At 50.5% G+C, this 24213-nt stretch overlaps 2 long non-coding RNA genes across 2 annotated transcripts; one reads left to right on the top strand and one right to left on the bottom strand.

The window, feature by feature from the left end:
- Nucleotides 1-14075: 14075 nt before the first annotated feature.
- LOC308197843 lies at nt 14076-18957 on the bottom strand. The gene is made up of 2 exons (XR_013953365.1): nt 17245-18957; nt 14076-16179 (listed from the first exon to the last, which is right to left on the bottom strand). It is a non-coding gene; the product is annotated as an uncharacterized lncRNA (long non-coding RNA).
- On the top strand, nt 18953-20457 carry LOC308197844. The gene is made up of 3 exons (XR_013953366.1): nt 18953-18991; nt 19543-19614; nt 19866-20457. It is a non-coding gene; the product is annotated as an uncharacterized lncRNA (long non-coding RNA).
- The last annotated feature ends 3756 nt before the right edge of the window (nt 20458-24213 follow it).

Genomic DNA, 24213 nt, shown 5'->3' with positions numbered 1-24213 from the left:
GTGAGTGTCTGTAGCAGCAGAGCTAGCCACAGTCTGCCTGTCTGAGAGATCCAGCAGAAATAACGTGCCTTGTGGGAATAGGTTGCCTCACCCAGGGCCTGATGGCACGTGTTCTGCCGTTAGCCCAGCCCCTGGTCCAGCTGCAAGCCGAGACCTGCCGTGGTTAACGTGCTGCTAGGAGGCCCGTCTAGCACCTGTGGGAGCCCATTGGCATTAGATTACACTTTGTGATCTTCTGCGGTGTGAAACTAAAATCTCCTGCAACTTGTGTGTCCTGTACAGTCCAGATAATGGCATAAGGATGGAACAGAGAAAGTAGGGAAGGGCATTTAAAGCACATGAAGTTCTGAGGCTCTCCTGAGCCAAAGCTACCTAGCTCATCCCTGAAACAACCACCAAAAGAAGCTCTTGATGTTGATCCATGAGTAGCAGCAGATGGTATGCCTGCCTGTTAGGGGTAATCTACTGGGCATCAGCAGAGCACAGAACTTCTCTCGAAAGTCTTTGACCACCTCCATGGTATCGTCCATGAGGACTGCAATGCTGTAGGCAGCTTCTGGTGAAATCAAGCAATACAAAACAAGGGAATGTAAAACGTGTGTTCCTTGGGGAGACCTGCACTTTGTCAGCTGATGATCAAGCTTTGCTATCTCTTCTCTTAAATAAATACTCTGTTCCTGAAGGGGGCTGAGTCTAAAGGATCTAAAACATCTAAACTGGGAAGCAAACGATGTGTTGGATACAGTCAAGTTTTCCATCTAAAAAATTAGTCTTAGCCAGAAGGACATTCACTTGCCTTTCAAACACACGTCTCTCCCTGGACAGCAGTGAATTCTGAGCCAGGTGACAGACTGGACACACAGGGGCTGCACACACCATGGGCAACTCTCAGCAAGCACCATGACCTGGCCTCTGCTGCTGGTGGGATGCTGCAGACGTGAGAAAGGAGAAAAGTCCTCATCAGGTTGTGTCATTTCAGCTTTGGGGCAGCGTCCAGCTGGAGAGGTGGGTAACGCACTCATTGCAGTCAGACAGCCAGGGAGGATAAATTATTAAACACATGGCTGGGGGGACCTCAGCCACCGTTGATGCCATGCATTTTTAATCGCAGAAGCCCGTGTCACCATGCAGTGGGATGGCACATGCTGCTCTGCATCTCCAGCCCACTGCAGCCATGAGGGTCATCCATCCTGGGAAGAGGAGGGGACCCTGGAGCATTGCCAGGCTGCTGAGATGCTGCTGCTGCCGCGTGTCCCAGGAGTCGTATCTTCTGCCTCTTTGACCTCCCTCTGACCTTTGCTTTTACAGCTGGGAAAGCTGATCCTATTGATTTTATGTGGATTATGATTTTCTGCAGATTGCCCAGAAACCTGCTAATTGTGCACATGGTTATTTATAGTGTCTTGGAGTGGGAGTCGGACTTTTTTGATGGTGAGGGAGGTTATCTGCACACATGTCCATGGAGTTGAAGGGTGTCATTTAGATATAAATGTGAGCTGCTTGTGACATTTCTGTATTTTCTCTTAAGTGACTGTGGGAGACATTTCAAAATGGACATTTTCTGAAATTTTCCGTCCTCTTTCAGCAGAAAGAACCTCTTTTTCTGCTGATCTGATTTTTTTTATTTTTTATTTTTTTTACTTGGGAGAAGTTGTTTGTGGGAGAACTGAACAGTGATAGCTCCTTGGGATCAGACCTGAGATGGGCCGGATCTGATCTCTCCCCTCACCGTGAGCAGTGAGATGTGTCAAGGAGGTTTAGTCCTGTTCCATCACACAACTGTGTGACAGCACTTCGCCTTCCCCAGCAGCTTCTGGCTCGCCCTTGTCCTGCCTCTCCGCCCCAGCCTTGGGGTGTCTGCAGCAGGTCCAGATGGTGAAGCAGTGGAGCTGGATGGGGAGAGCATTGAATGGAGTCAGTGTGCATTAATTAATTTGGTTAATTTGGTTATACTGTGCCTAGTACAACTTGACACATTATCTCTCCTGGCTCTTATCAACTTTGTTGAAATGTAGGTACTACACCAAAGAGCTAAAGGATTATCTTGGGCTAAAAATATCTGTTTGTGCCACTACATTTGCTCTTTGTGTGTTCAGCGTAGGTTTCATGTGCATTCTTCCTTTCCCTGAGAGAGGAACTCAAAATAGTTTTAGTCACATTTGATGAAAGTCACTGAAAGATGGGGTAAAGAATAATTTTTTTTTTTTTGAGCTATTGCAACACAAATTCTACTCCTTCATTCTCTGGCCCTGGATGCTTCTGAGCTATTTATTCATTTCTTGGTTCCTTTACTGACTCTTCTCCTGATTAAATTAAAAAGGAGCATCACTTGACTGATTTAGTCTAGCCTCGAACTCTGCAGTGGCAATAAATATTGTTTCAGCAGCATCAATCCATTGTCCTGAGCCCAGACTGCTGCTCCAGTTGTAGTGCCTTGCAAAATAAGATACTGCCTCATCACAGATGCAGCCCACTGACTTCTTCAGTGAAAAGAGAGAAATAGTTTTTCCATGCATTGGGTTAAGTGTTTGCTTGCAACAGCCTGGAGCAGTCATTCAGAATATTTTAAGAGCGCCTTTCATGCTGTCTGAAATACCTGGCAGTGCACAAAGGCCTAAAGTGGGAGCAATTGACTGCAGGATTATTCTATGCCTCCCGAAAGAAAAGTAAAATGACATCGAATGTGACAGGGACTCATATCCACACCATAATGTTCATTGAGACTTTTGGTGTAACTAGCCCCCCTCATCCGGTGGCACAAGACAGCAACCCCCTGACTTGGAAATCATGAGCTCAAAGAGGATAATCAAGGTCTTCGGAGACAGGAAGCTTTGGGGATTTGTAGCGGCATGGCATTCGTCCTCAGGCAGTGACTCTTGGAGGTGGATCTTGACAGGGAAAACCTGCAGGAATATCAGAGCAGTTCCCATGAACTTCAAAGGCTGGTGGTACTGGTCCTGCCTGTGCCGCTCTGATGGCTGCAGCAGTTGTAGGCTGCATGAACTTCATAACGTGACACCTTCTGAGTGGTATATAGCCAGCTGGGATCTTTCTGATTCCTGGAGGATGGCTCCTGGAGCCACAGCGGTGTGTAAGGGTTTGTCTGTATCTTCAGGGTATTCAGACCAGCTTCTGAAATATTCAGGAGCTATTTTACAAGACTGTTTTTTGTTTTTTTTTTTTTTCCCCAGTCAGACGCTTGCCTCTTGCCCCTAAATCATCTCTGAGAATTGTGTTAAATTAGCCAAGGCTCATAAAGGATTACAAAACCTTGCTGAAAGCCAGAACTGCTTGTAAAATGGAGAAGGTGTGTGAAAAGAAAAAAGGTGGGTGCGGTGAGAAAATAAAAAGAGGAGTGTCTCAGCTCAGAGGAAAAAAACCTTCTTGTCTGCAGAGGTGTATGCTTAACAAGGAAAGAGAGGTATTCATTTATAATGGTGTACAAAGGGAAAAGAAGGGACATTTGATGACACTCAAAGAAGGTAAATCACAAGCTAATCAGCTAAATGTTTTCTTCACCTGATACGCCATTAGCTTGAGCAACCCAAAGCCAGGTATTATCACTGAGACTACAAGTAATGCGGAAGCCCAAAATGGGCTTTGCAGTTTCTGGCAATGGGGAATCCCCATGTTTTGAAGCAAATACATACTGAATGCGTGAGATTTTGAAAGGGATTTGACTTGTGATTTAACCTCTGGGTTGGTGCCTAATGTCTGACTCAGGCAGGGCTTCCCTTGGTACATCTCTAGAGGTGATGGTGCTGCTCAGAGTGACTTTGAGAGCACTCTCACTCAGGTGGAGCACAGCGCTTATTTAGATTGGCAATGCCTTTGCTTCTCCTGGCCAGGCCACGAATGGCTGGTCATGCATGCAATCAAACAGGATGACATGCTGCAGGATTACAGGTGGTATGGTGGCTCTTCATGTGCTGTCTTGCATGCATACTTTGACTGTTTGACTCACAAGACTATGCATTGCTAAAGAGAGTATTTTTACAGCAAAAGATGAGTATAGGAGAATGGTATATGAGAACTGTAAAGCACCATTTGCCAAGCTGGTGTAGAAAACAGGACCTCTGTGGAGCTCTGCCGTTTTACAGCCACCCTGTTACACTTCTTAGATTTGTGTCATTTGAGTAGCATGCGATCTGGGCTGTAATTAGATGAACTTCTCATCCTCAGCCACTTTAAGATGTGTTTTCTGACAGGAAGCAGGGGATAGGTTACAATTGGAGGTACTTTTGGTTTTTGTCTTACTAACTGCATCGCTTCCAGTTGACTCAGTAAAGCAGGGTTCTCTGCTTGGAGGTAGGAAATGGAGCTTCAAAGGCAAGCCAGGCCCATACAGGTGCTCAGAGAGTAGCCTTAGGTGCTGCTTCTTGCACTCTGGCTAAATCTACCCTGATTTTGATGCCCTCCTATGTCTGAGCAGATACACCTGGCTGCTTTGTGAGCCCTGCTGGTGGTATCTCTGCAGGGCCAGGAGAAGGGATACTGCTGAACAGGCTTACGATGAGACATGGGTGTAGGCAAAGGTTTTGCTCTGGAGTAGCCTACACCAGCCAGCCCCCACCTGTTCTCTAAGATGCATCCTGAAAAGCCCCAAAACATCATCACCTGTTGGTGAAGCCCAACTTCTCACAAGTCCAGGGAGTGAGGGTGGACCAAGGCTGTGCCTCAGGACACCCCTGGGCGTGGGAGGGAGAGGGATTTGAGGGTGATGCCAGGCGAGTGATGTTTTATTGCCCCCTGGTAGGCTGAGATCTGCTGCATCTGCTGGTGGAGGTACCAGGCCCGGAGTGGTGAGGGGGACCTGGGTGAGCAGCGTTTCCGTGACCCTGCACACAGCCCAGGAGAAGTGGCAGACTGGGGCATCCCCGGCTGCTGCCGAACTGCCGGGCTCATCTGAGAAGTCTCATCAGATCCAAGGCCCCAAGGGAATAATAACCACTGGCACTAACGCAATTAGGACAATTAAATAATATAATGTTCGTAATAATGATGGGCAATATGGAAGCAGGCCTGCAAACCACCTATGGGGATGCTTCCATTGCAGGATAACTCCTCGAGAACAAACTTCTCTATGAATCCCTGTTTTGCCTGGCTGTTGAAATTATATTTGTCATGTAGCACTCTTTTTATCTTAAGATCCTTCTCCCTTTTTTGGGATAATGTTTTTATTATGTGTTTTAAAGGGAAGAAAAATAAGTGTAAATAAACCAGCTGTAATTTCTGTAGCTTGGAAGGAGCTCTTACTTGACCATGTAGTTTAATAAAAATGCTTTCACTGATTTTTGTTTTTATTTTTTTATAAAGGTAGGACCTGAGCAGTGCTGCTGATCGGAATGTATATAGCAGCTTTCAGATTTCCTCTGAGCTTCAAGCTCTCCTGAAAGCTGGTCATGAATTATTAAGGCAGGCGATTACCTTAACTGGAATATATACGGCTGTTTCATCAGTGAAGTTGGGGATCACTCTGACGAGCGGACAGCTTTCCCGTGGAGATTTAGCAACCCGAAATGGTGAAGCTTGCCTTGCTTTCTCCACCTCTTACGGGAAGTCTGCAATACCTTATAGAAACTTCTGCTCCATATCTCCCTGTCTTGCTCCAGACTGGACACAAAATCTTCAGGTTGGATGTTTTCACTTTTGTGTTTTAAAAACTTCCTCCCAAGAGCTCTGCTTGGCCCTGCATTATTATTTTTTTGGCTGGATATGCGTTTATTTCACCTTTATTCTTTACTAAAATCTATTAGGGTCTTTAATAGTTCTATTAAAGCCCGGTAGGGTCTCCCTCTGCTTGGTGCGGAGCCCTCCTGGCTGCAGCACTGGGGTGCTCTGGGGGTAAGCCCTTAGCGCAGCTTTTTCTTGCCCTCCTAGGGTAACAAGTTGCTTGTTGGAGCAGGGCTGTGACCCTTCTCACCTCTCCGATGGATAATTTCACCTGGTACCACTGGAATTAAAGGATTTGAGAGGGAGCAAAAAGAGAGGGAATATGTAACATCCCCGTAGCTTTCCTGACAGTGAGATGTGCAAAGCGGGGGTTCAGGGCTATGAACCTCCCAGGGCAGAGCCCAGAACCCATCTCAGTCCCCCCTAAAGACAGCACCCCCGTTTTCTGGTGGGGCAGGCATCTCTCCAGCTCTTCCAGTGAACAAACCCAGCTGCCCAAACCTCTCGCTGACCTGCGGCAGGGGAGCATCACTGTGTCCCCAGGGTCTGGACAAGCTTTGAGTACTGCAGTGGAAATAAGACATGGAAACCATGCTGGCAGCAGCGAGGCTCCTGCGTGCTCCTCTTTAAGCACTCGTGTGCCTCTGCTCCGAACTCCCCAGATCACCTTCTGAATTCATAACCGAGAGAAACATCCGACTCTGCATTAAGTCAAAGCGGTCCCTTGGGTCTCATAGGTGGTGATAGGAACATCTCAGTTCCTGAGTTTATATTCTCATAAATCTTGAAGAAGGTGATTTTTCCTTTCCCATTTTTTTTTTTGCCTCTCTCTCTCTCTCAGCTTTAATTACCAGCCGCAGGCACCGCACTGATGAACAGTGCTGCACAGGGCGTGCTCTCCTTGCCATGGCCAGAGCACGAATCCTGCCCTGCTGGGCAAAAGCAGAGCCACAACAGCAGGAATCCTTGCAGAATCTCCAAAATCCACATCCCTGCCAAGGTGTCCAACGTCCGTAGTTAGACCCAACAGGGGTGGCATCGCTCTCTCTGGAGAGCTGTGGGGACTGGGAGCACCTCTGGGAACAGAGCTGCGAGGCAGCCTTTTTCTGCTTGGCTTTCAGGGCTGTTCCTTTCCTGGTGACCATGTTTGTAAAGTTTGCTAACAAAAAGTGACGGGGGGTGGGGTGGAGCATTACAGATTTTTCCCCAACTCTTCTCCTCCGCACGACTAGGATGGCACCACCATAGCTGCAGCAGCATAGGAACCAGCGAGGCTCTGCAGCCTCCTTTCTGCTAAATCCCTTCACCCCCTGCGAGTTTCGTTTTGGCAAGCAAATATTTCAGGCTGACAACTCTAAAGGCTGGTCCCACAACCTCCCAGGGCAGCCTGTGCATGATATCAGCCAGCCGAAGGCTCCAGTATCTGCCCTGGGACTGCCCTGGCCCTCGGCCTGCGGACGCGTCGCTGCTGGGAAGGCAGGCTGGTCTCCAGGCTCAGGTGAGGAACCGCCGCGGCTGAAAGCCATGAATTATTGAGAGGCACTCTGCTTGTGCTGCTTTTGCTCCGCACCTCACGCGGACGGGTTGAGAGAGGGTTGTGTTTGATCGCAGACCCATTTAGAATTAGTTTTCATGGTTTTATGTTCTTCCTATACATTAAAGCATTACGACTCTGCAGCTGACCGCTAAAACCTAAACCACCCCTAAGAAAATATACATTAAATGAAGCAAAACAAAAAACCTAAACCCACGACTTGGATAAATTAAGTACTCCACAGTGAAACACAGCGTAAAACAATAGAAACTATTATAAATCACACCGAACCAACAGAATCAACATACCAATATCTGGTTCGCCAGCACATACTTAACTCAGATAAAAATAAACTGTTCTTGGAATGAACCCCTGCTTTGATTTATATCTCGCAGTCCAAGTACACACAAGAAGGATGTAAAATCTGCTAATATAAATACCGCTGGTCTCAGGCTTTTATCAGATGTTTTGTACCAGGAAAGAAAAGGCTCTTTTTTTTTTTTTTCTGCTCAGGTAATTATTGTGTTCCTCTGAGCCAAACTCCCATGTTTCCTCCTTTCTCAGAGCTGTAATCCTGGGTGTGGGCCCCACACAAAATTACCCCGGTGCTCGGTGCCAGAGAACGTCTCCGAGCTGCGCGCCTGCCCAGGCTCGGGTGGACATTTCTGGGGCAAGCCCGGGATATGTGCGGGGAGGGGATGTTGGGATTTTTGGGGAGATGCTTGGGAAATGCCTGCTGCAAGAGAGCCCAGCTCTTTCTGCAAAGCCAAGGCAGTGCCACACTGCACATCCCGCACACCATATGCATGCGATATGCCGTACGTGGAGGATGCACCTCGCCGTCCAGGTTTCCTGGGATGCTCCCCAGCCAGGCTGGAAGCGCGGTGACCACCCACCCAGGCCAGGCACACGTCCTCCAGCTGCAGGCTCTGGTGCTTGCACCTCGTCCTCATGTAGCACGGCGGAAATGTCGAGCTGCTGGCTTTCTGAATGCTCACTTCTCTCTCGCTTGATACTGGGCAAACAATCTGTGATTAATAATTTATTCTGCGAATTTTGCCTCTACGGCTGAAATCTAATTATCCAAGCTGTAGGCCAGCCAGGCATTGGAAACAGCAGATGAAATGAGAAGAATTTTTTTTTCTTTTTTTTTTTTTTTTTTTTCTTCTGGAGTTCCCATTTACCCTTTTGCAGTCTCATTCTCCGTAGAGAGGCAGTTGGGACGGCGGAGCTCGGCACATTGACCTGTACTCAGACTTCAATTTTTACTGCCATGTCCACAGGTCAAAACTATTTGCAAAAGCACCTCCAGAAAAATTTTTACGTATTGTTCTTCAGTGGCCAGTTCAGTGCAGAACTGGAAACCTAGGAGAACTGATGGGATGGAGCATGTCCATCTGTCCCTTGCTGCTTGATGGGGACAGGCACAGGTTTAAACACAGGCACACAGCAGCTGTGGTCGTTGCTCTTCTTAAACTGGTCCTGGCTCAGTTCTGGCTAATTTCCCAAGGATGTGCACACCAGCAGTGCTCCTTACCCCTGTGTTTGAGCCATAGGATACAAGGAGGAGTGGGGTTTCGATGTGGTAGAGATGCAAAGGTAGCCTGGAGTTGTTTGTCCAACACTGGGGTGGCTCTGCCACTCTGCCACATCAGGGACGTGAAGTGTCCATGGAGCAACCTGAGCTTCTTGAGTGTGTCTTTCAGAGCCCTCAGCTCTGCTTCTAGCTAATCCTACGGGCCCATGAAAGAATTTAGTGTTTCATAAGGGTTGAGCCTGGTGTAGCACTGGAAACAAAATAGGCATCATTACACAGATACCTCCTGGCATGGATAATTCAATCTGCCAGGCATTTTACAAAAGGCTACAATCAGCTTTCAATTGTGTATCTGGGAAATAATGCACATGTAATGCTCCAGAGACCGTCCCAGTGTAACTCCATGGAGATGTGGGAATGCGAGCACTGGCCACTCTGAAAAACACCACTTGGACTTCAAATAACAAACGCATGCTGCATCCTTCAAAAATTTCTGGATGCCCAGGCTTGAAAACTACAGTCTAAACGTTGTGCGATCAGATAAAGCACACGGCTTTGCCTTCCTCTGTCTGTTCTTCCCTTTGAAGCCTGCACCACCAGGGGCACACCCCAGCGCACTGGGCTCGGTGGCCAGCCTTCGCCAGCAGCCAGGTGCAGGAGGGCGGTTGTGCTGCGCTGTTCTGGTCTTCAGAGACACGAAAGGAGGCTCTGGCTGGCCAAGACTATTTAAACAATGTGGGATCCGTTCATCTAATTACTAATGGAGCATTTGTGTGCCCCCTGCCTACTGCATTTAAGCTTTTCTGATCTCACCCAAACCTTACCGAGGCATAGGTTTCCTTTGAAAAATAAAAATCTCAGTTTTATCCTCTCCTGCAGAACACACGCATTATTGTATTTCTTTTCTTTTTGAAAGGGCGTTGGAGTAAATAAGCAGGATTGCTTTCTCTTTTGCCCACTCCTACCATGCTCCGTGGCATACTGTTGGAGACGCTGGGCTCCCTGGATGCGCAGCAGACGTACAGCAAACCCCCACGGCCACGTGCTGCTTGGAGCGAGAGGACGCACGCTGCTCTGGACGAGCACCCAGCCCCAAGACGGAGGCTCTTCCCGGGGCAGGGGAGGGATGTCCTCTTTGGGTCAGGTTGTACTGACATTGCCAAGGCAGAAAATTGCCTTCTGTGGCTGCTCTCATTTGCTGCCAGGCAGAACAGCTCAGCCACGCCAAGGCAGCCTGTGTAACGGACTGACGATACGCAGATCTCCCCTCCCAAAGCTTTAATTGCTGGAAAATATGCAGACGAGTGCTTCAGTGCTGATAGGGACTGTCCCAGCGGTGACAGCGGCAGGCTGCAGTGCTGATATGTTTTGGTGATTTTTGGTGACTTTCCCTTTTTGGATTTATTTTGAAGGCTTGTGTTTTTCTGCCAAAAGCAGAATCCTGAAGGAAATTCAGGCTGTATCTCCCACGCTGGTGGCAAGATGCAGCTCCCTTGGGTTTGGCAGGATGGGGGGAGAGACAAGCAGAAGTGTGAAACGCTGTGGATACATGTCCAAAATAAAGAGATTCGTCACACAGTGCCCAAAGATCCTGGTTTGAACCCAAACCTCCTGCCACTGTAAAGCTATCAAGAACCCCTTGACTGTTTTGAATCCTGTCCTGATTAGTAATGATGTTTTTAATTGAAATTTCAAGGTTCATTACTGAGCGCAGATTAATTAAATTGCAAGGAGAGATAATGAGAAATGTTCCCCTCGGACCCATAAAGGAAGACACGTGGTCTAGCGGGACTCTTGCAGCCCGACCTGCTGCCGGTTTCCCCAAAGAGCATCTTCCAGAGGGGGAGCCCAGCGCGCTGGGAGGTGCTCCCCTGCCGGCTGTGCAAGCACCAGGCACGAGCAGCACGCTGGGCTCCTTGCAAAATCAAGACAGTGTTGTCTCTGAGTCAGGCTTTCAGGTTTTACCCTGTCCCTACTAAGGGAGAGGTTTGAAACCGGAGAGTTTCCCTGCGGTGTTCCTGGGCTGTGGAAAGCAAAGCGAAGAGCCCGCATGGGACTCTGACCACCACTTTCCTCCAGCACTGGCTTCTCCTGGTCACCAGGCTGTGCTCCCTGGCAAGCTGGGCTCGGAAAATACCACTGGGAAGGAGCTAACCACAAAACCCTCCCAGAATTTGTCTTGGGAGAGATGCCCTGCCCATTTGTCTCCTCCAGGGGTCTCAGGTGCGGTGGGTGGGAGGTGTTTTGGTAAAACTGGGAGTGTGATTGCGTAGTCACGGGTCCTCAAGTCACCGGGGGGGTGGCCCTGCCCCTGCTCCCAGGGACTGGGTTGTCTTTTGGGGTCCTTTCTGCCCGCTCTGTGAAAACATCTCCTGTAGTGCTGCACATTGAATGATGCTTGGGGGGCCCTGGACACAAGAACAACGTGGCACCTGGCATGAGCCACACAACGTGGCGTGATAAATCACAGCCAGACTGGTCACAGCAATGGGAGGAAGAAGAGGAAGAGTCAGCAAGCCTATCTGCCGCTCCAGATCAGCGAGGGGGACAGAGGTAAGCAGATTGCAGAGCAACACGGTCTCCACGAGGTCTTTGTAACCTTCATTTGCAACATATTTTCTGGAGAGGTCTGTGAAAATTAGAAAGCGAGGGCTTTAATTGGGCTCATATGGACCCTGGTAAAATCTCTTCTGACTGCAATATGATGAAGCAGATAAAACAGCAGTGAAGATATTATTTCCTGGAAGCTTTTCTATTTCTGTCAGCTCTTACTTGCTAGCTCTCCCCTCCCTGGAGGATGAGCTCTGCTTTCATACACTAGTGGGTTTTTATTTTGGCAAAAAAAGTGTGGGTTTTGGCAGAAAAAAGAGACAGTACATCAATGAAGAGGGGAAACCATTTTTTTTTTCCAAATGCTTCAAAGCTACCAGTTAAGGGTTTCCAAAAAGCTTTGGAGTAGAGACCAAGTGGATGCTGAAGAGAAGGGAATTGGCTCATATCCTGAATGACTTTCATTATTGCTTGAAAAAGCAACAGAGATTTGTTATTGTATTTGTGTAGACCACTGTGCTGGAGACTCCCCACTGAGGCACAGGGTTATTTTGTCCAGATATTGCACATAACGCCGAGAAACACTGACACGAATAAACCTCACTAAACAACAGGCACTCGCTTCGAGCCTGGAGATGCCCCGGAGATTGCCCAGGCCCTGCCCTACTTGCAAGGCTCTTGCATGGGACTAGTGGCCCAAAAGTGTGACCAACATTGCTGCAGATGGCTCGGTGCACCCTGGCTTCCCCCTGCCCCGTGGGGTGCAGGCAGAGTGGCAGATGTCCCCATCCTGCTCCTGCTCCGGTGCCCTGGGGCAGCCTTTAGAATTAAAATTCTTTCGTTTCTTTAGTCCGTAGAAGAGGCTTGTACAGTATTTCATCCAGCTCTCGTTTTACATTAATGATCTGCATGAAAAGAGGCTGCAGTCTGCCCTGATCAAATTTCGAGAGGTTGTGTATTAGGGAGGGGATAATAGCACACCCTCCGTGTCAGTAAGTTGCAAGGTCCCCCTGTGAAAAGTGCTACCTGGGAGCAAATTATTGTTATCACAAATGCTTTCTTCTGTCGCAAACCGTACAGATTATCCAGCCGAAAGAGTGCACTGTTGATTTTTATTTGTTCCTTCTTTTCCCCAGGGGCTGATGCAGCCTCGGACACCCCGGTGGTGAGCTTGCTGGGCAAACCCATGCACTGGGGACAGCAGGGGACATTGTTGTGCCCACGAGGGGGACCGCCAAGGAGAGCCCCCAGGCACTCACTTTTCCTTGGGGAAAAGAAAAACCTAGCACTTTTCTGCCTCATTATGGCATGTCTCCCTTGGGTGGGAGAACAGCTTCTTTTACCCTCTCCAAGCAGCATTTCTTCCCTGGACTGGTTTTGCAGCTCGTATATATGGAAAGGGAATTGGGCAATGCTGGGGTTCTCCAGCATCCATGCCCAGAGAGGGCAACTGCCTGCAGCAACCCCATTTCCAGGGGAACATAAGCATTATTTCCAGGGGAACACAATAAACGCCGATCCTGGAGAAGCATTAAGGTGTTGCAAGTCTCCTTCTTCTTGTCTGGCAGGAAACAATCTTACTCCTTCAGCTGGATGAAGTCATGAAATCCCCGCTGAACACTGACTGTCAATAAATAACTGTGGAGCTATCACTGCCCAAATCTCTGGCCCACTGCCAGCGGGGGCAAAAGCAGAATGCCAGGAGAAGAGGCACCAAGAGATGCTTTTGCTGTGTGCTGAGTGAAAAGCAGCGTCAGCATTCGGGGAGCGGCACCAGCCATCCGACACGGGGTGAGAGCGTGCAAACCTTGCAGCCAGCTTTCAGCTGCTGGCACGTGGCAGTTGCATTTTATCCCGGCCCTGCAGCCTGTGCGTGTGTTCGCAAATGGCCAGTGCAGTGCTGTGCATAACACTTAAGCTGGACGGGAGACTAAATAAAGATTAAATGGAGACGGATGTTCCTATTCGCATTAGGAGATGTTTTGAATCTCTTCTAGTTTCCTTTTCTAGAACTGCTGGTGGGTTAAGCCTTTGCCTCCCCAGGCCTCATGCAGCGAGGATTTGTATCCCCAAAGTTTGCTTTGTTTCCAGTAGGCCTCTTAATTACAGCAAATTAAAAATTAAAAGAGAGGACGGCGGCGAGCAGTGGGTAAGCATTGTCAACAACTGCGTGTGACGCAGGCTACGTGACTGAGCGAGTCGCGCTGGAGATTGTATTTACACTGAAATGGAGACAGATAAACTCGCAAGAGGACCAGAACCAATCTAGCTCATTTATGTATAATTAGCCCCAAACTTTTTTTTCAGTTCAGTCATTTCCCCTTGAAAGATGCTGTTTAGTCAGAACGGACGCTTTTTGCAGGGAAGGACAACAGAACGAAATTCTGTCGGGAGGAAACTATTGGCAGGTCCTTGCTGGCAGAACAAAACGCTGCAATTTTTCATTTCAAGGGAGCTTGGGTTTTGCTTTCTTTAAAAACCCCTAACCTAGATGGTAATTACAAAATATTGAGAACTGGCTGAATCGAAAAGGGAACGTTCTTGCTTGTCCCAGCACAGAGCGTTTGGTGGAGAGCTTTGGGGTATTTTATTTTCCTCCTGAATGCAATGAAAGCAAGCATGGAAATGCCGGAGACCCGAGTGAAACACAAATCTGGGTTTTGACTCGCTCCGTGCCGACGTCTGGAACGTGGAAGGCCCTACGTAAGCAATTGATGTGAAAAAAAAAAAAAAAAAAAAAGCCAAATCCATCTCGATTCAACCCAAATCCTCGCAGAGCTCAGGGAGGAAGAAATGGGGTCCAAGACCTCTGTTGCCTCATCTCTCATGCCCACCTGGTGCTGCCAAGCCCCCGGCTGCCACGAGGCAACATGCAGGCTGGCCGCGGATGGGGCTGCCTGCGTGGGCAGGGGTTCGGGCTCTCTGCCTTGGGGGGAGGCATCTCCCACAGCCTGGGGTTGGCAGCCGGGGATCGCCAGGGAGAGCAAAGTGTGTGGAAAATCCCCCTCTGTCCTACCTGGCAGTTTCCAGCGAACGCCGCAAAGTGCGGGACGAATAAATGGAGGCAGCAGAGCAATTGCCAATTAAATGCTCTTTAAAATTTAATCCAGACGTGAAGAGTAACGGGGAGTTGCACTTATGGTATCTGCCTGCTGTAGCTGGGAAGGAAGGGGGCACGAGGGGTCCACGAGGGCTGGGTGCACTCCTTTTTGGGGCTTTTTTGGAGGTGCTGTGCTCAGCTTTGTGCCCCCAGCTGGGAGCTGTACCCCTGGGTGTTTCCCTCTAAGCAGCCCGTGTTTCCGTCCAGGGGCCCTGAGCAGCTGGATATCTGGCCCTTGGTTCACCTGGGTGCTTTGGGACTTTCTGTCCTCCCCACAAAACCCTGCAACAAGGAGAGCTGGGCACGGGGGGAGCTCTTTTAGGGCCAGCGACCAGACTGCGGCTACCAGAGAGCATCCCTGCCTCTCTCCCCCAAAGAAAGCCACCAGTGCCCTGAGACCAGCACCCAGGGCATTACCTCCTGCCTTGTACCCAGCCTGGAACCGGCCGCGGCCCCATGGTGCTGCCCGGGGGATGTCACCCAGTGCTGGGCACAGCACAGGGATGCTGCTGGGGCCCTGGAACCCAAATCTGCTGGGCCATGCACGAGGGCCGCTTCGTGACAACCGCCGTGCACCCGGGTGACATTTTGAAGCGCCGAGTTTTCAGGGAGCAGCTGCAGGTATAAAAATAAAAGCAGCAGGGAGCGGGGTTATTGGTGTCAGTGGAAAACACACACTGAAGCAGGGAGACTGGAGCGTGGATGCGCCTTCTGTTGTTGCTTTACCTCCTCCCTTGCATCCCCAGCACAGCGGCACCTCCCCAACACCCTGCTGTCATTGGGGGAAAAGTCTGGCCTGTGTCCCATAGTATGGCCTCTGGTGGGTTTGTGGGGATCGAAGGGGTCTTTGGCAGGACCGGTCACAGCGGTTCCAGCCCTGCTCCTTTGGCAAGCATCTTCTGAAGCCCCAGCTGTTGTGACCGAGCTGCTGCCCCTACAGGGGAGCAGACGTTCGTCCCAGCAGCACCTGCTGAAGGAACACGACAGGGATGCCCACCGTGACACGTGGCTCAGCAACCAGGCACTGTTCCTCAGATTGCAAAGTATTTCTTGCAAGTGCCTCTGTGCGTACTCACCCCAAAACCTCAGCGACAGTTCTTGTTTCGGGCGTCGCGGGGTGGCAGGTTTGGCTCCCAGCTGGATGAGAACAGCCCCGATGGGCACGGATTCACGTGGAAATGACTTAAAAACCCCGTGTCTGCTGGTCCTCTTGCGGGTGGCACCGACCCTTCCCTTCTGTGAGCAGCAAAGCCTCACCCTGCCAACATCCCCAAAACCCGAGAGCCGGCAGCGCGCAGGCAAGGCGCAGTGATAGCACAGGTGGGGAATTTGCCTTTTTCACCGTTTTCCCCTGGTGCAGTAGCAGTTTTTTTAAGCCGCACCGTTCGCAGTGTAGTTCTTCTGCCATTAGATGTCTCTGCCTGCTGCAGGGAGCTCAGGCAGGCGGTCACTGCTGGTAAACAAAGGTCACCAGGCTGGAGCTGGAGCGGTGCAGGCGCTGGTTCATTGTAGCTGCTGGCTGCTTTCTTTATGAATGCCTTTTTGTAAGGCACTGTGATCCCACAAACACCAGGCCCGTGCAGCAATGAGCCCAGGTGGTCATTATGTGGCTTTACAGCCCGGAAGGTTACCTCCAGGTCCGTCAGATGGGGCAGGCAGCTCCGGGCTAGAGCCCAGGGGCCTGTTTGGGTTAGAAACGGATGAATTTAATTGTTCAGTAACAGATCACCCTGCTTCAGTGCATCACGCAACACATCTGCACTTCCAGCACCTCCTCGTCGTATCCTACCCACAACCAGAAGGGGAGAAATGCATGAAAATATTATTTGTAAGCTATCTATATTTTGTCAGGCACACCAATTGCAACGCGGCTTGGTGAGCATTTTTGGCAAAGTCCTGCTTTTGCTGGGAGGGGCTCATCTCTCTGCATTTGCAGCACGTGTGGGGGGCCTCTGAATTACAAAGCCAATCCCCCCTACCCCTTTTTTGCCGAGGGAAGCTGCGCTGCATCCACTGCAGACACAGCCTCATCCGTAGCAGCAAGTACGATGCATATTATGAATTGCACGTACTGCCAACGCTCAGAGAAAGGGCTGTGCTCTAACAGCTCTCCAGGGGACATTGGAAACAGCACACGCCTGTCTGTAGCTGTGCATGATTTTTTCCACATTTGTAATTGCAGCCTTTTTCCCCTTTTGGTGGTTATTAATGTTGTTCGTTTCCTCAAAAATTACATCTGTTTAGATGTTAATTGAGTTAATTGTTACCATTCAGCAGCTGGAGCAGCAATTTAGCACCTGCTAATAAAGATGCTCGGTTTGAAGTTGTGTGAAAATGACCATATTATAGGATTGCTGTTGTACTGCAGTGCCAAAAGTGAGACCGGCGAAGTTAGCGTGCTGTAACGGAGGGAGAGATGTGCTGGAGGGTGGTTTCTTTGAACACAGTGTCAACTTTCAGAGTCACAGATCAGTAAACAAGCTGAGCAATCATGATACAGAGCCATTGTAGCCAGGAAAAAAAAAAAAAAAAAAGAAAAGAAAGAAAGAACACAGAGAAAATACAGGTGGCAAGTACAGAGTCAACAATAAATACTCTCTCTTTTAGAAGAAATACAGAATACGGCTTATCTGTGACAGGCTAATTGGGTAGAATCAAAGGAAGAAATAAATGTAAAAATAGAAGGGCTGATGGCACATAGGAACATGCACTTAATTAAGTGTTCTCATGCCCAGTTACATGAAGACCTTTCTGTAAAGAAAATGCAGAAGGTTCATGGGGAACGAAGAGGACGGCAGAGTAGCTCTGAGATAAGCTTGATGGCAACCACAGCAAGCAGGTGACACAAACCTGTTATGGGCTTGTGTCTTGCTCCATTTGCACACTGGCTTCACGTACTTCCCTTTCCCTGAGTTACGTGAATCGTGAATTATCGCCACAGCCTGTAGAGGTGCTCTGCTTGTGCTCTGTGTTGGCACCTGTGGCTTCGTTAGCACTGAGCCGGTGGGTCGTGAGCCTCCTCTCCACCTGTCCGAGCATGGCTTTCCTGCAGCCTGATGGAGCTGTGGTGAGATTTACAGGCACTCGGAGCAAGTGTCTTTTATAGGTAGCACCTGTGGTGTGGGTGAGCTCGAATTGTGCAGGCTGGTGGGCGCAGAGGTGTGTAACTGCGCCCTGCTGTCTCGCGTCCTGCCGAGGATCCTGTCCTCCCCCATGGCAGGGGCAGCGAGTGCTCCGTGCACCCTTGCCAAGGCCAGGTGCAGGATGCCTCTGCCTGCCCATACCAGGGCTGGTGTAAATGGTTGGACCAGATGGTCTTGGAGGTCTTCTCCAACCTTGATGATTCTAAGACCCACCTGCGGCTGCAACTGATGCGGGCTTTCTGCACAGCTAAGCCCAATAGCCTACGTGGCTGTGTTGAGCCGTGCGTTTCCTTTGGTGGTGCTGAGCTCCCCAGCAAGGACACGAGGCCTAACGCTTTCATAATGTCACATTCAGCTTTCATTGCTCTCGTTTCGCAGGGTGGGTGGCATCCACAAGGGTCTACGAGGAGAAGCTGTAGTGCCCAGGGAAGCACCTAGCCCCTCTCCGGCTGCATTGCCACGACCTTGGCCAAGGCACTGAAGGCATTTGGAGAGAGGTGGTGTTTAGGGGAGAAAACCCCAAACATTTCATGAGTACCCCCAGCTCCCCGCTCCGGCTCAGGGAAGGAGCAGCCACGTCTCCCTTCAGCTCTGTCTTCGTCTGCTCATTCCAGCAGCTTTCTGCATACTTGGGAGGGGAAATCAGAGCCCCTTCCCGGTGTCCCGATGCTCCTCCTGCCTTCTCACTACAAATTGTGCCACGCCATGGGGCACGTGGGCTCTCACCAGCTGCAACACGACTGGCAAGAATCTGCAGTTTGGGGGGGACCCCTTCAAAGCCCTCTTTAGAGCAAAGAGTGGGGAAAAAGCCTATTCCTCCGGAGGAAAGGGTATTTCGGAGCAATGGGTGAGTCAGAGCCAGCCTCCCTCCCACACAGCTTCACTATTTTGGCTCCCAGGCGCGCACACGTTCGCACGGCTGCTCCGTCTCCCCTGCCGCCCCCCCAGCCAGGGGCACGGCAGGGCACGGCACGCGTTGGGGACCCACGTGCGACCCCACTACCACAGCCCTGGAGGTGCACGGTGCCTGTCCCCAGCACCACAGCACGGGGAGCAATTTCAGCACACGTGGACATCAGTGTGCAGGGCATCCTCATGTTTTGGGGGGCAGAGCACCCCATGATATCCATCACCCCCAGCTGGCAGCTGGTGCTTCCCCCAGTGGGCATGGTGGAGCCAGAGCAGCCGAAACCATGGCTCCATCCCTCTGCAATGGGACTTTTGGTGCTAGTGGAGGTGGGTTTGAGAGGGCAGAAGGGTGAACAAATCCCACCCAACCCATTGCTAGCTGGAAGGGGTTAGGGAGGAGCCTCAGTGCGTACCCAGGTTGTAATCAAGCACCTAATTAATACCTGCTGAAGAACAGCAGCATTTAAAGGGGGGATAGGGCAGTAGCAAGGTTTTTGCAGGGATGGCTGGAGGAGTAGGGGACTTTAGACCAACAAATGTCCTAGGTGAGCTATGGTGTTATTAGGGACTGCTAATCCTCCCAGAGGCTACTGGAGCTACATGAACAAATTTGGTGCAAGAGATAAGAGTCTGAGGGGTTTTTTTAGGATGAGGGGAAAAGATGGGTTCAGCTGGAGAAGGTGGGTACAAGGATTTGAGCTTGCTGGTGCTGGGAACATGAGAGAGCTGGGGCAGGGGAGGAGATGCTTTGGGGGATACATGCTGACCAAGGCTTCAGAGGGTGCAAAAGCATGTGTTTACCTGTGGGTGTTCACAGTGAGGTTAAATGTTTAAGTAAGTGCTTTTTGCCTGCTGTCCTGGCTTCTGCCCGGGCTAGCTGTGCTGGAGCTGTAACTGGGCATGATGTGGGGCAGGCAGGAGAAGACAATACAATGGCAGAGCGGACAGAAGCCCACCCTGCTGCTGCTTCTCCCATTTCACCACCCTCTGTTGGGCCCTTCCCCAGGCTGCCTTCAGTGGGCACTGACTGTTGGGCACTGGAGGTAAGGTGTTGCTTGTTGTGGTCTGCAGTAAGGCAGTTCTTGCCTTCCTCCAGGAGCTGAACTTGTAACGTGAATCCTGCAGCAGCGAACGTATCCTCTGGATGCTTCTGTGTTGCTTTCAGGAGGTGAGCAGCCTTGGCTTGCAACACCTGGGTTTTCCCACTCGGAGGGAGGTGCGGTGCCTCATCTCTGGGCTGGAGGAGCATTCGCTCCCCCAGTGCTCAGCATTTGCTGCCCTGCTGCTGTGTGGTAGGGTGCTAGGACTCAGCTTGCTAAAGATAAAACAGTGGAATTTAATACTCTCGAGTTGCTTGCATTCCAAAACCTGGTATGAAATCCCTGCTTATGTTTAAATAATCTGTATGTTTGAGTAAAGGATTACGAGCCAGCAGAGGAGGCAGTACTTCATCTCTCTCAGGGAAGTGCAGAAGGGAGTCCTTGGAAAAGTCAACTTGCTGAAGAGCAGAAGGGGCAACCTGGGGATGCTTCCAGCAAGCTCCAAATGAGAGCAAGAGCCAGGAGACAGCTGCTCGCAGAGGCAGGCGAAGCAATAAATAGTGAGAAATAACATTTAATTACTTCTCACTCCTACTAGTCTGCGGAAGGTCTCTGGTGCTTCCCTGTAGTGTGATCCTACACCTCTGATCTGTGGTGTAGAGGGACCCATGTGATGGTTGTAGTAGATTATTCATTGCTGAGGTGATTAATAAGCCCGAGTAGCAGGGATCAGAGCCTGCTGGCTGGGCTGCAACCCCTGGTAAAGCCGTTGTGGGACTGCAGCATGGCAGCCAACACAGAGCTGTCCGAATCTTGGCTCTGATAGCTGAGATGTGGCAAGTGGAAGGGTGTGCCTGAGCCCAGCTGGCTGCCAGGGATCCTGGAGAGGGTCAGTGCACTGAAAGGGCCCCTCCTGCCCCACGTGTACAGTATCATCCCCTGGGTGGCCAGCCAAAATGTGAAGCAGGGAAAAGTATGACCCTGGTGAGCTGGGCATGAACCTTTGATGGAAGGTGGGAGGGAGTGAATGGAGAAAGAAAGGGATAACAGGATGGCTGTCGTATAAATTTCATGGCATCATGTATGTTGGAAAATACCTTCAAGCTCACCAAGACCAACCATCAACCTGACCTACCAAGTCCCATCACTACACCATGTCCCTTAGGGATGTGGTCTCCACTACTTCCCTGTGCGGCCCGTTCCAATTCTTGGCCATCCTCTCCATGAATAAATTCTTCCTGACATCCAGTCTAAACCTCCCCTGACACAACTTGAGATGCTTGAGCAACTCAGTATTCAACTCAATATCCTCCCTATAGTGAAGGGCCCAAAACTGAGCATAGCATTCAAGGTGTGGTCTCACAGTGCTGTGTACAAGGGGCAAACACTTCCCTAGTCCTGCTGGCTGTGCTGTTTCTGATGCAGGCCAGGTTTTCCTTTCTTTTGAAGGAAATAGACTAGGCAGCTGCTGAGACAAAATGCCTCGACTCTCTGTTTTGACACCTGGAAGCATTTGCCAAATTCAGCAGGGCTTTTCTGCCCACCACCAACCTCCTCCTCCATCTGTCAGCCTGCTCCTACCCTTCCTCCCCAGCCGCAGCGGGGAAGCCAGCTGATGGGTGCTGCTGCGCAGGGCAGCTCCTCTATAACCTGGAGCCTCTCCGGTGCCACCTCTGCGCTCACTTGTTTCCTAAATGGCAATTTGAGGCACACTGGGTAAACACCCTGTAACAGCTTGGTAATTAGAGGCTGTAAAAATGACTGCACGAGCCTCGCATGGTAGAGCAAGAACGACTTGCCACATGGCCTACATCGCAGGTAGGAAGAGAGGAGTATTCACTTGCAAGGAAACAGTATTTACCCTGTAATTACCTTGGTGGTATGTAGTAATTACTACGTAATTAAATGGTCAACAGGCACTGTCTAAACAAAGTGGCCTTAAGTGACATTTCTGTCCTGAGGCTTAAAATACAGCAGCGTGGTGAAGGGGAGGAATGGAAAGCATAGGGCACTGATGGCAGCGTGATGGACGTAACAGCTCCCTGCCTCCCCTGAGCTGAAGCTGGAGCGAGAAGGAAGCATCTGACCTGTCAGTGCCAGCCTGCAGAACGAGGGAGTGCGCCCAGAATGAAGGAGGTAAGCACAGCGGTGAAGCTGTGTGCTGGATCCATGCGAACCTCCCCTGTCCATGCTCCCCTCTGCCCACGCAGAGAAGCGAACCACAGCGCACGAGCCTGGGGTGCCCTCCTTGGCTGCCGGGCACTCCCAGGGGAAAGGGGAACCCCACTTCTAGCCCCCACGTGCCACCAGCCCCCCAAACCTGCTCCCGTTCCCTCCGGCATCTCAGGGACCAGTTGGTCCCCACGATGTTGTGCTGCTCGCAAACCAGCAGCGGCTCCTTCTCCCTGCTGCTGTGCCTCTGCCGCCGTGTTCCCTGCGCTGTGACTTGTCCTCGCCTGACTCCCGTTACAACTAATTAGCACCTTGACATTTACACAGCGAGCGAGGCAGCCTTGATGTTTGCGAAAGAACAGAAGGCACATCTGTCTGCATGATCCATCTGAAGGGGAGGAACATGGCTATGTGGTGTTTATAGCAGGCAGTTGGGGGAGGAATTAATTTACAAAATTTTTTGAATGAAAACAATTCCAATAACTTAAGTGCCCTCTCCCTCCCACGTCAGCTGTTTACAAACTGTTGAGTTGAATCTGTCCCACATGTCCTTTGAACCTACCAGTAACAGAGGAAAAATTTGAAATGCATCATGAAAAAAAACTAATTTTGAAGAAAAAAAAAAATCCTGCCCACGGAGTTCAAACAACTTGTCTTGCTTTAGCTTATACCAATCGTTATGTACTTAGACGATGTTACCAGAACCAGATTTAATTGACTCCGTTTTGCTCTTTAACCTCATTAAAGAGGAATGTAGTTGTTCCTCACTGTTGGCTCTCTTCCCCCTCCGCACCCACCCTGCAAAGGTGCTTTGTGCGAGGCAGTGATTAATTTTACTGTGTGGCAGCAGACCCATGGTGTTTGAGAGCTTCCAATTGTCATGGTGATGGAGCTGGGGTCTCCCCTCCTTCCCAGCCCTGTCCTTTTTCTGAAGGGAGGCTAAGCCCTGTGGCGCAGAGCACGGAGACTTTCAAGGGGCTGAAATGCTTATCCAGCTGTACCTGGGGTGTGGAGGGAGGGGGGAAAGTCCCCAGACCTACTGTACTGTGATTTCAGCTCCCCGGCCTGGCACCAATCACTCAGGTGTTAATGCCCGACGGCTGGGCCAGCCACTGCTCTCGTGGGACCGTGGGAATAACACCTCTCTGGGGATGCTCAAAATGCGTGGAGGAGCTGGCAGGTGCCTGCCTGCAGTGCTGGTGCTGCAGCAGATGAGTCCTGCGTGCCCGCCTCCGAAACTCAGACTGCCGGAGAGCAGCAGTTTTCGTAGGTTTGCCTCAAATTCCCGATGACTTGTTCCCGCTTCTAAGCGGGTGGGGGCTAACTGAAGGGAAAGGGTTGCAATTAAAATGATTCTTGTCAGTTTTTTCTTAAGGAAATCTCTGGCTCATTAGCATCGTGTAACTGTCTCCTGCACGACGTCCCTTGTGAAGCGCTCCAGAATCAAAGCTGAACTCTGCCCTCTGGTATTTAGCGATCTGCTGCAGCCAAGCCAGATGGTGAAGTGGGGGGAAAACAACCGACTTCCCCACCCCTTTTTTGCAGAGAGGTGATGAAGGAAAGGCAGGTGAGCCAGCTATCCCTGGCCAAAAGTAAGCTGGGTGAACTGGTGGGGTACCAGCTTTGTGGGGATCCGATGGCTGTGGTTTGGGGCTCACTGTTTGCAGGTGGCGAGTGGTCATTGTGGGGGCTGTCTGGGGTGAGACATCGGGGTGCTGAGCCCAGGGGCAATGAGCCCTCAGCCAGCTGTGGTGTGTCTGCTGGAGGACCTCGAGTCTTCCCTGAGATGCAGAGCAGCACGCTCCCCTTCCACCTACCACATACACAAAATGACTTCCCACACTGTGGGGAGAAAAAAAAAAAACAGCTACAGACTACGTGGGGCTCTCCCTCCTGAGGGGCTGGCAATGCGTCCCCCCGCTCACCCCATCACACACCATTTACAGGGACACATGCAGAAGACACAGCTGATGCGGAATAGGGTGCTCAGGATAGTGATTTATTTTTAGCTGCCTCTCCCCCCTGTTGTTAAACATCTGTTTAAATACATGAATTAACACACCTACCAACAGTGCTTTGATTAAGGGTAAAATCACTTTATTTTACGGTGAGAGGTAACCTGAAACATGAAAAAGAAGGGAAGGCGAGGGGAGAAACACGTGTGGCATAGTAAGCAGCTGAATTTTGAAGGCTCTGGGATGGCTCCTCTTTATACCCTCCCTTGCTGGCTGCTCCTAGGCAGCAGTGCCCATAGCAACACTGCCTGGAGCAAGCGAGGCTGCACTGATCCCACGGGCATCCCTACCACGGGAGAGGGACCCGAATTAAGTCAGGCAGTGTGCTCTGCCCTGGCTCTCCCCCAGCCCCGCCAAGCAGTGCTAGTGCCAAGCATCCTGTCGGGAGGAGGTGAGGGGTATCGCATCCATCAGGGCTGCTGAATGAGAGCTACACCTCTCCTGGCTGTGAATGCTGCCGATCTACAAACCTTCCCCTTTTCTATTAGCAACTTTCCCCATGTCGCCACGTTCCTGTGGGTTGGGGTTGAATGAAGAGAA

This window comes from Anser brachyrhynchus, assembly GCF_964034855.1.
Source record: "Anser brachyrhynchus genome assembly, chromosome: 7".
In the NCBI taxonomy this organism is placed as follows: domain Eukaryota; kingdom Metazoa; phylum Chordata; class Aves; order Anseriformes; family Anatidae; genus Anser; species Anser brachyrhynchus.
This window is presented reverse-complemented; position numbering and strand designations above follow the sequence as displayed.